The following is a 12553-nucleotide window of genomic DNA, read 5'->3' on the forward strand; positions in this document are numbered from 1 at the left end:
TGGTGCCTAGGGATGGAACCCGGAGCCTCATGGATGCTAGGCAAGCACTCTACTGCTGATACATCATAGCCCTTAAAATAGTATCTTAAGGAGGGTTTTTTATGCAAAACTATTTTTGTGTTTTGTCATCTTTCCTCAGCATGTCAGTTAAAAATTCTTTACAAATTATTTTCTTTTGGGTGTGTCTATTTTCTCATCATTGTTATTGTTTTGTTTTCTTTCATTGTTGATTCATCTAAGACTATCAGACAATTGTTATATATAATGAATTGAGCTGTTCCCATCTGGATAGTGGTATATCACAAGGAAAGATATTAGAATTAGAATGGGCAATTATTTTGTGCATATTTTCACGTTATGATGGCTTTTAATTTACTTTACAATTTTGTAACTACAAGAATCCAAATGACAGATATAAATATAATGAATGATTGAAAAAAAGAATTCCCCCACCTGGTGTTTGGCACACACCTATAATCCCAGCTAGGCAGGGAGATCACAAGTTCAAGGCTAGCATTGGCAATTTACCAAGACCCTGTCTCAAAATAAAAAATAAAAAATGCTATAGTTGTAGCTCAGTGGCAGAGTGCCCCTGGGTTCAATCCCCAGTACTGAGGAGGGGAGAGACTTTCTAATATAGGAATGTACCATCATTTATGCAACCAATGCTTTCAGGGCCTTACTGATTTTCAAAGTACAATGCTAAAATGAGTACTCATACACTGTATGTACACTGGCAAGCAAAATAGAATTTTTACTAGTGGAGTTGCCAAGTCAAAGGGTACAGTACATTTTACATTTTCATAGAATTTACCAAGATGTCCTTTAAAACAGTTTCACCAATCTATCTTCCCACCAACAATGTCTGAAAGTGCCTTTTGACCACACCCTTGTTCACACTGAATATTATCTCAACTTTCTAGTTTTTGCCAATCTAATAGTTGAAAAAAGAAATCTCATTGTTTTGGTCACCATTTCTTGAATTACAAATGATGTTAGTCCTGTTCCATTCTTTTCTCCTCCATCATTTACATTAATCTTTCTGTAAACTTCCTATTCATACTCTTGATCTACATTGATAATTAAATAACTCATTTTCTTCATAGAGAGTGAACCCAGAGGTGCTTAACCCCTGAGCTACCACCCCAGACTTACTTACTTATGTACTTATTTATGAAAACATTCCCTCTAAAAACTGGAACAAGACAGGGATGTCCTCTTTCACCACTTCTATTTATTTATTTCGAGATAGGATCTCACTAAGTCACTGAGGGCCTCTCTTAGTTGCTAAGGCTGGTTTTGAACTTGTGATCCTTCTACCTCAGGCTCCCAGGTTGCTGGATTACAGCTATGTGACACCATGCCTGGCTCTTCATATTAATTTGTAAGATCTTTTGCATATTATTAAATAGTTCCCCATCACTCCCATCAATTGAGAAGCTGAGAGGAGGATCACAAGTTTGAGGCCAGTCTCAGCAAGTTGGTGAGACTGTCAGCAACTTAGCAAGATCCTGTCCCAAAATAAAACAAATAAATAAAAAAGGCTGGGGATGTAGCCGAGTAGTAAAGCACCCCGGGTTCCGCCTCCAGTACAAAAAAAGAAAAAAAAATTATTTGCTATATGGAATTCATTTCTTTTTTCCTCATTTTATCATCTTCCTATGATTTTGTTGGGTGATGTTGTATAAACATTAAACTTTTTCTTCTTCTTCTTTTTTTTTAATGCTCTGCTAGGGATCAAACCCAGGCCCATGTGCATGATAGGTGAACACTCTACCACTGAGCTGCATCCCTAGGCCAACATTAAAATTTTATTTGTCAATTTTTGTGGGCCCTTATGTATGCTTTCAGAATTTTGTGTTATGTTTAAGTAAGGCCTTATCCACTATAAAATTATTTTTTTTTATTCTACTATACTTTCTTCTAGAACATTTTTATTTTTTGGCTTAGAATATGAGATCTTAAAAAAATAATAGTTTTTCAGATTACTTGCAAATTTGATCATAACTTAAAGCTAGTCTGTGTCATCCCTACGTCCCTATATTCAAAGATAAGGGTAATACATGGTATAAACACCATTGATGCACCTTTCTCTATTAACGTGGAGAACATATGTGCCCACTAAACTTGTCTGATTACAAATTATGGCTGAAGGAATGTGGGAAGGGTTTTGTATATACAAGTCACCAGATGTTTTATAATGATTCTGTTAATATGAGCCTCAGGATTAGACTAGAACCAGTGTTCCAGGTCAAGACTGAGGTTCATTGACCAAGCTACGCCGGGAAGTTTGTGCAGCGCCTGCTGGCACAATACATAAATATCCAGATTTATTACTCTCTGTCTTCAGCACTGAATTTGCCCATAGATTTATGAAAGAGAAAACATGAAATTGAGATTTGTAAATATTTGAAGTTTACTTCTGAGATCTAAAAAGGCAGTAAGAAGGCTAGTAATAAATCCAAAATAGAGGTTGGGGAATGCAGAGAGTTTGCAATTATAGGAATATAACTTAAGGAAGGAATCACAAACAATAAAATTTAATAATTTCACCCTTGGTTCATAAAACACTGAGCTCCAACTGACATAAATTATTAGCCTAAGGAAAAAATGGAGGTAAGTGAATATGGATTGTCACAAAGGAAATTGTTGGTAGATTTGGCAACTAGAGTTAGAATTTCTAATTCTTCTGACAGGATGATTCTCCTTGCAAGCTAGTAAAGGCCAAAAGCCTTACAGAATTTTTACCAATATGCATAATGTTCACTATCCCTTGCTCTATCTATAACTAAGGACATCTTGGAAATCCCTAAAAGTAATAATTTTGACAGTTTGATCAGTTTTTCATTTTTCGTTAGTCAGGAATCTAGTTCCTTCAAGAATGACTTTTAAGTAGCTTTTATGTTGTGAATCTGTCAGTTTGCAAGGCTAATATTAGACTTAATTTCAGAAAAGTAGTTGGACTAGTGATGAGACCGTGGGCCTCAGGGTCAGACAGTTAATTTGCAAATTCCAATTTGTGAGTTAGCATCTTGTAACCTTGGTAAATAATTTCTTTATGACTCAATTTCCTCATCTTTAAAATGGGACTATTAATAACATCTAGTGGCTGATCTCATCTCATACCAAATCCCACTACTGTCTTCTTTACTAACCATCCCGAGCCCTTCCTAGCTGGTTCCAGGCCTCCCTAAGATTTACAAAAATGCAACCTAATAGGCAGATCAATTGCAAAGCACTACTCTTTCCTTTGGATCAACATACTAGGACACACATTATGATGTGTGTGCTGAAGTATGGGGACTGGATTCCAGCCTCTGCTGAGCACTTTCGTGCAGCAAGACCCTTAGTGGGTTGTGTTAGTTCCTGAGCAGAGATTCCTTTATTCCTCAAAAAAGGGGGTCCCCGTGTCTGGCCTAGGGATACACATGACTAAGGTGAAATAAGATGAGATGAATGGGAACGTCAGCTGGGGAGTTTCCTTCATAAGGAATAGGATAGGGATAAAAGTGTCATTATAATTCCCACTTTTGAATGCAATCAGGGTTGGCAAGATGCTCTAGGCCCTTGGGGTTATTATGCAACCATCAATGGAAGACCAAAAGATGACCTAGAGCCATTACACCGCTTTGTCACTGACCAATGTCAGAACTCTCCAGCTTCAGGACTTTCATGAGGAAAATCCATTATTTATTTAAGGCATGGTAAGTTGGGTTTTGACAAAGGATCAAAGGATTGTTGCAGAATCAACCTTCTTTGTCAGGAGTACAGCAAGGATTAATGACTGCCATGATGATGGTGGTAATAAAGTAATAATCATGATCACATTGAACTTGAGATTGAGATAAACCACCCTAATTTGAGTTTCTAGGTTTGTGTCTTGGGCAAATTACCTATTTAAGAACCTAATTTATATTAAAAAAAGAGCAATAATAAAGAGTTAATAGTAATAATACTTATAGGATAATTATAAAGATCCAAAGGGATGGTATATGACAAGCATTTTATAAACTGTGACATGTGATACAACATTCAGTTGTCATTGTTGTAGTCTCTTAGCTGTCAGTTCCTAAGACAGGATAAAAATTGCCCTCAAATTAGAGATAAAAGCAATAATAAATGACTGAGTCTGATTTTAGACAAGGATATTAAGTAATGAGAATAAAAAATAATGTTCAATCTGTTTTAGCCATAAACTGCTCTCATCTTCATACCTGGGAACCTAGAAAAGAGGCAATAAAATTACCTTATCTAGAGTAGAAAAGATGAGTTATACTCCACCCCCAAAATCTCAATGCACTATTAAAGAAGGCTTCGCAATGAGAATGAAACGTTTTAAACTGGAAGCTAATCCAACAGAGAAAAGATCATGAACATGGAAGCCAAGTAATTCAGAGGGAGTGAGATATTTCATAGGCTGTTCAGCCTCAGAAAGGATCCAGAAAAGGAGGTAAATTATTGTTTACATTTCCTTTTCAGTATTCTCTGGCTCCACCTTTGAAGGGCACTTCCAATGGAGACAAGTTTTATTTCCCAAGCAAAAAGGGCTAAGATTTGCTTAGGCCTCAGTCAATAAGCGGTGTTATTTCATGGGTCTGCTGATTCTTGACAGCATTCCCCCAACTTGCCAGGGTTTGAGCCCAGGGGCACTTAATCACTGAGCCATATCCCACCCTTTTTTATTATTTTGAGACAGAGCCTCACTAAGTTGCTTAGGGTCTCACTAAGTTGCTGAGACTGGCTTTAAACTTGCTATCCTCCTGCCTCAGCCTCCCAAATTGCTGGGATTACAGATGTGCACCACCAGTGCCTGGCTTGACAGCATTCTCCACACTCCCCCGCGCTCCCCGCCATTTTCCTCTGTTTATTTCAAGAGAACAAAGAATTAACCCCCAAATTTTGTATATAAACATGACATTAGAGTTGTGGTGACCCTCATGCCAGACCCCTTCCCATGCTTGAGTCCAGAGTCCCCCTCATTTGTCAAAAACTAAGGAAAGTCCAAAACCCCAAATTCTGAAAGAAAAATTATTATGAAAAATCAGGAAGAACTTCCTGGGCCTCCCTTCCTCCCTGTCCCCAATGCAGGAACTTGGGTGGAATCGCTGTGGTCCTGGTCCTGTGAGAGGTGGGGCAGGCAGTGTGGGCAGGTTTCTGTTTGGCAACCAGTGGGGCTGTGGGTAAAGCTGGATAGGACCTGAGGGGCTCCAGGAGGGGAAGAGACCTCTGGCCCGGCCTTGGCCCATTGGACACTCAAAAGCAGTTTATAAAAATTGGGGCCAGAGAGTAGAAGAGAAAGGACTCATCAGAATCAAAAGCTAAATAGAGGAAAGATTTTTTTTTTCCTTCTCTAAAAGGCAAAAAAACTACGAAGAGCCCAGGTCCTGAGCTCCCCAAGACTTGGGTCCTCCGCTGCCCTCCCCCACAACCTGGCAGGAGTGAGTATGGGGAGTGGGGAAAGGTAGATTCCTTAAGAAGTCACCACTGACAGGAAGGCTCTTGTCTTCTGTCCCCTTCCTCTGCCTCCTGATGCTGCTCAGGAGAGGACTGGTGAGGACCAGAGCAGTGCCCATAAGCTTAGCTTCTTCTCCATTAGGACTTTGGTGATATAGAGGTAGAAGAAATCACAAATGAGAACTGTCTGGACCAGGTCGGCCACGAGGGCCATGAGATCCAAAAAGCCCTCCAAGTGGTAGCACTGGATCCAGTTGAAGAGACAGAAGGTGCACTAGATGCCCAGAGCCAACAGGGAGTGATGGTCTCCGCCTGGCCACCCTTGCTCACCACTAACAGCTGCGACAAGAGGGCCACAGGTAGATGGAAAAGGTCCAGAGGATCTCCAGAGGGGTGAAGTCATGGTTTGACCAGGAATGCCAGGACAGCCATGGGAACAAGGAACTCCACCCAGAACATATTTGGTTCCCATCATAAGTGGCTTTGAACTTGCTGTAAATCATCCAGACCGTGGAGAAAGAGCTGGCTATGGAGACCACCTTCATGCACGTATTGTAAACTGACATGTAGTTGGTGAAGAGGTCCAGGAACTGGGCAGTGAACACCACAGCAAACAGGAGCTGGCTCTTCCCTGGAATCCTGGGTACACAAACGGGACTTCCAGATTTTAAGAAGTAGCAAGATGATGTCTAGCAGGTGAGAAAGGTCTCCCAGGAATCAGAAGAGATTCATGGCCTCGGGGGAGAGGCGGCCTCTGGCAGGGCTGAGATGGAGGGAGGCAGGCTGGGGGGTAGGCTGCCCCTTGGGGCTGCTGTTCAATGGGGGTGATGGGCAGAGGGGCAGGAGAGGCAACCCCTGGGGGACTCCACTCCAGGGAGGGAACTCAATGAGAGGGAGCCAAGGCTGGAGCTGGTGGCTGAGTTAGGCTTGACAACATTCTATACAAACACCACAAAATACAATTGAGACGTGTATTATATATCTGGCATTTTGTATCTGGTATTTCGCCTCTTGAAACTCCACACGAAGGCATTAATAAATTTGTTAGCCAAGAATGAATAAGAAAATGTCTTCATCTCTGGTTTGGTATGAATTTTTGTCTTGTCATCCTGGTTCCAAGTAATTCAGTAAGTTTGTGTCTCAAAATGCTTCAAATCCCACATGGATTTGGTTATTTCCTTGTAACACAGCAGAACTGTGAATTACTGTGAAATATCTAACTAACATTACTAAATGTTCGTATTTTGAAAGATAAACTTCATAAATTGAGAAGTTTGGTTTTAATTCTGTTCTGGTTTGCATAGTTGGGGGCTTATGTAAATCCAAGGGGTGAAATCATGTAAATTACAGATCACGTGACAGAGAACACACATTTCAGAATTTCCTGAAAACTTGACTAATCTTGACTGGATAAAAATTTATTTATGACCAGCTTTTTGTGATTAATAAAAACAACCTCTGGGTAAGAATTATATCAGATAACCTTTGCCCATTAATCAAAAAGTTATTTTATCATTAATTCCTGAGCTATATTTCTATCCCCACTTTTTAATCATTTCATGCCTGTTTCAATGTAGGCATCATAGACAGATTCAAGTGCTATTAACAAGTTAAATATTTAATTCTAAGGAGACTATCTACTTGCTCATCTAACTGTGTTAATAAACTGTTAGTATCCATGTGAGCTAAAGATATCTCAATTTGCAATGTCTGAAATGAGAGATTCATGCTTCTCTTTAAAGCAGCAGTCCAGAGAGAGATGGCAGCCCTGTACTAGGAGGTAGCTGTGAAGTCCTCAACCTGTGACTGACTCCCTCTAATGGGTCCAAAGTAGATGCCACAGTTCTCCGCAGCTCACAGCCAGGGGGATGACCTAGTTATTTTAAAAGCAAGACACATATGTAGCTCCTTTTACTTCTCCAAGCATCCCATTGGCTAGAATGTAGTCTCACCCAGGTAGAAAGGAGCTAAGTAAATGTGGAGCTGGGAACTCAGCAGTGTGACTATCTAAAATTCTATTATTGTAGAAGAAGGAAGAATGTATACTGAAAAGTAACAGAGGTCTGATACATTAGGTATACTACAATGGAGCTTTAACTTGCGTATACATTATCTAGAGACCTTGCAGCAATGCAGATTCTGGTTCAGTAGGTCTTGTGTTGGGCTGAAATACTGCATTTATAACAAGCTTCCAGATCATGCTAATGCTGCTGGTCTGTGGACCACACTATGAATAGCAAGAAACTAGAAGACTCCCTTGATTATAAGAAACATTTATTTAGACCACCTTAATGAACCTTTTTCTATTAAGGAGGCTGTGAATAATTGAAACAAACTCTCAACTCCATCTTAACCATTGATTCTCTACTTATTTTTGTACAAATACTCCACTCTTTTTTCATACTGAACCAAAAAATTCTTTACATATTCTCCAGTTCAAAATGTAACAGAAATCTTGTTGCTTCAGTTAGACAGGGGACCTCTCCCACCAAGTTCTATGAGTTTATGAGTCGTCCACCAGGTTGTAAATGAGATAAGCTTTGATTCAATTGGTAATCACATAGCATGAGCAACCTGACCTGGCTTCCATAAGCAAGAAGCATTGGGGTTGTGACTCAGTGGTGGAGAGCTTGTCTAGCATGCGTGAGGCACTAGGTTCCATCCTCAGCATCACATACAAATAAATAAATAAAAATGAAAAAGGTATTGTATCCATCTACAACAAAAAATATTTTTTTTAAAAAAAAAAGCAGTGGGAATGAAAGCTTAAGTCACAGGAAAAGCTGTACAGAAAACCATATATGGTGCCTCTGCATCTGATGGCAAAGCATAGTAACTTAATGCTTTTTGGATAAGGAACAGAAACAGCAAGGAGTAAATGTGCATGATATGATACACACAATTAATGCAATTACTAAATTCAACTGTTTTCCACTTATAGAACTATGATATACATATTATTTATTCTGAAAAGCATAGGAAATAGTACAGAAATAAATTCATGCATAGATAGTCATTATCTTTGACAAGGGTGCCAACAATACACAATGGGGAAAGGATAGTTTCTTTCACAAAATTGGGGGAAAGTGGATACCCACATGTACAACAATGCAATTGGACCCTGAGCATATCCCGTACACAAAAATGAACTCAAAATGGATTAAAGACTTAAACATAAGACCTGAAATTGAAATTCCTAGAAGAAGATGAAGGGGGGGAGCCTCATGGCACTGGTCTTGGCAATGATTTCATGGATATGACACAAAAGAATGGAATAAAATATTTGCAAACCATATACCTGATGTGGAGTAAAGATTTTAAAATTTATAAGCACATAAAGTTCAATAACAACAACAACAACAACAACAAAACCCCCAAAACTAACAACCTGATTAGAAAATGGACTAAAGACTTGAAGAAACATTTCTCAACTGAACAACAGGTATATGAAAAAATGTTCATCATTACTAATAATCACAGAAATGTAAATCAAAACTACAATGAAATATCACCTCACTTATTAAGATGGTTTGTATTAAAAAAAATTTTTTTGGCAAGGATGTAGAGAAATTAAACTCTTGCACACTTCTGGTGTGCAGGAAGCCACCCATGAAATATATATGGACCTTTTCAGCATTGAAGACACTGAGGGGGAAGATCTGGTATTTGGGAATTAAGAGCAGCAATCCCGCTGTCAAGATGGCCCCATATGCGTGAACTCCCTGTCAGCTCTGCCCAGGAAGGTCCCATACAACACCAGAGATGAACTGAGCAGCCTAGCTGCCCCCACCTCTATCCTGTTTGTGTGAAGACCTTTCCCTCGAATCCCTTTGACCTATTCCAATATAAATAAACCAGGCCCAGGCTCCTTTCTGGTCAGCTTGGCCCATCGCTGCCCAGGCTCTGAAACTCTATTTCTGTGTCCTGTGGTTATTTTGTAGTACTATTTTCTCTTTTATTTCTCAGCCAGCCCATCCCTCTGGAGGGGAACCCTTTCCCTCACTCACAGAGGACGTGAGAGAGACCAGTGGGAATACAAAATGGTGCAGCCACTACAGGAAATACAGAGGCTCCTCAAATATTAAAAATAAAACTGCCATAAGATCCCACAATCCCACTACTGTATATGTAGCCAAGAAACTGAAATCAGGATTTTGAAGAGATAATAGCCCTTTCATGTTCATTGCAGTACTATTCACAATAGCAAAGATATGGAAACAAGTTCAACATCGTCAACATCAGGATGGATAAGGAAAGGGTAGCGTGTATGTACAATGGAATACCATTCAGCCTTACCAAAGAAGGAAATTCTGTAATGTGTGAAAACATGGGTGGACCTCGGGAACATGTGAAATAAGCCATATAGGAAAAAACAAGTACTGTATGACTTCATTTATTTGAGATATCAAATAGTCAAATTCAGAAAACCAAAGTCTAGAATTATCACCGGGGACTGAGGACATGGTATAATATTTAGTAATATGAATTACTCTAGAGATTGGTTATACAACATGATACCGATGGTCAATAATATTGTATTACACACTTAAAATTTAAGAGGATAGAACTCCTATTTAGTGTTCTTAAGACGATAAAATTAAAATTAATTAACTAAAATTTTAAAGTGCCAGATATAGTGGCATATACCTGTAATCCCAGCAACTCCAGATGCTGTGGCAGGAGGATCACAAGTTGAAAGCCAGACTCAGTAACTTAGCGAGAACCTGTCTCCAAATTAAAAAATAAAAAGGGTGGGAATGTAGCTCAGGGGTAGAGCACCCTTGGATTTAAACCCCAATACCTCAGGGTTGGGAGTGGGGAATTATAAAGAAAGAAACTCATAATTTTAGTTATAGTTAACTCACTTTTTTTCAAATTAACTATAAAATGCAGGTAAGATAAGGAGTACCAAGCTGTTTTTATACATGAGTAATTCAAATAGAAAAGCACCATTCATAGAATTAACCATGCTTTGTTCTTCAACTGCAATGTGCTCTTCCACTTTAACGCCACTGTAGGACAAGCTTTAAACTTACCCACAGCCCACTTAAATTTGCGCAGTCTGATTCTTTCCTGATTCTCAGAGCATTTAGGCTCCACTCCCACTCGTCCTGGCTTCTGGAGAACTCCCATCTCCATGGAAGTTCTCCTTTTTATTTTTTGGGGTTCTGTCTGTCTTTCCTGTGCTCTCTGAGAAGGAAGTATATACCAGCATTTTCAGATGCAGCTGTTTTTAATTAACCCCTTCAGCTGTGCTCCAGATGAATGATTCAATGTGACGAGGCGAACCGATGATTTCTAAGGATTCATACATATACAACATACCAAAGTGTTTAACAAAGTTAACCATCGTATACCAGCAGTGCAAGATGAAACCGATGCTCCATTGTGCTCATAAAATCCAATTCAGGTGACACCAAGTCAGAATTACTTTGACAAGCTGAGGCCTCACATTGGGAAATTATGGTTCTGACGGATGTTTTTCCTCTTTTGGATGGGTGTCAGGTAAGGACTGAGCAAGACATGAATCCGTCCCTTAGGACTACTGGGGCATGTGGAAAGGGCATCTCTTACATGTGGCTGTGCTACAAAACTGAAAGACACAAAATGTCGGGTGGAGAATGGGCAGCTAAACCCAGGACATCTATCAGAAGGCCAACTTGAACACAGGAGTCAAGCTATGGAAGTCAGAGCTGGGGGCCAGGAAGCAAAGAATGCCAAAGAACGTAGAGTCGAAATGAACCAGAAGCAGCCGGAAGAAAGTCCATGGATAAAGACAGAACTTGTCCGCACTTCCTCCTCTGCCCCAGCTATTTTTAAAGTTTCTTTTGTTAACTTGGAAAGCTATGAAGGATTGATGGAAAGGGCACAGGAGAACGGGGAGGATCAAAATCAGTCTCTCTGAAGCCAAAAGGCAATGTAATACCAGGTCAGGGCGAGGTGTTACTTTGTTTGCACAGATGGGTCTGTTTCCATTGGTCCTAAGTTCACCTGGCCCAGGTCTATGAATTGTTCTTTGTTTATTCTGCGATTATTGAGTAGATGTGAATAGTGCAAATATGAAGTAGATAAACTGTCTGACCTCAAAGACCTTATCCTCTTGTTGGGTTTAGAAAGAAGTCTTTATAATACAAGGCAAAACATCCATTTCAAACACTGAGTAGGGCAGTTGAGAACCACAGATGAGTAAGCCAAGGACCCTGCCCTCCAGAAATGGAGGAGTAGTAAAAAAGAGACCACATGAACAAAAACAAGAGATCACAAGACAACACTGCTGTGAAAGCAGTTTCACAAAGTGTAAGGGGCAGAGAGGAGAGAAGTCAGTTCTTCCACGATCGATGGCAGAGGATGGGTAGGAAGGTGGTCGGGAAATCTTCAAAAGAAGGTTAACATGAAAACTATACTGAAGGATGAATAGGGAATTGTCACTCTGACAGCAGTAAGAAAAGCATTCACAGAGTCACACTGCAAAGTGAGGGCAGGGGTGTGGAGTCCTGTTAAGCTTGAGGGTGAGACAGCAGGGATGAATGAATGTATAGGTAAGACAAGAGAAGGAGGCGGGAACTCCATTGCAGGACTGCTAATTGGGTAGGATTCTTGGCCAAAACCAATTTGTATCAATCCCTACAACCAACTCAGTTTTCCTTTGGATTTCTAAGAAATGTATATTATATTAAACACCCCTTTTAGCTGAAAACAGTGGAACACACTTGTAATCCCAGCAGCTCAGGAGACTGAGGCAGGAGGACCAAAATTCAAAGCCAGCCTCAGAAACTTAGCAAGGCCTTAGGTAACTTAGCGAGATCCTATCTCAAAATAAAAAAATAAAAAGGATTGGGAATGGGGTTCAGTGGTTAAATGCCTCTGGGTTCACCCCTGAGGCAAACAAACAAACCAAAACACAATAAAAAAAATTTAAAAAGAACACATTTTATGCAAGATTCCATTATAGCATGGGTGAGGCCAATAGCCCACAGGACAGCTAGGACTGCTAAGGGCAGCTCTGGGTTTAGTTTCCTTCTATTTAGTATCATGATGAGAAGAGGACATGTGCTTTTCCTGAGAGGCCAGCAAAAGTACCAGATGGGAATCTAATTTC

General features: G+C 39.9%; 1 pseudogene; it reads right to left on the reverse strand.

The window, feature by feature from the left end:
- Positions 1 to 5536: 5536 nt before the first annotated feature.
- Positions 5537 to 6186, reverse strand: LOC143386093 (ER lumen protein-retaining receptor 1 pseudogene; annotated as a pseudogene).
- Between the last annotated feature and the right edge of the window lie 6367 nt (positions 6187 to 12553).

The sequence above is a fragment of the Callospermophilus lateralis genome, chromosome 2 (genome assembly GCF_048772815.1).
Source record: "Callospermophilus lateralis isolate mCalLat2 chromosome 2, mCalLat2.hap1, whole genome shotgun sequence".
In the NCBI taxonomy this organism is placed as follows: Eukaryota; Metazoa; Chordata; class Mammalia; order Rodentia; family Sciuridae; genus Callospermophilus; species Callospermophilus lateralis.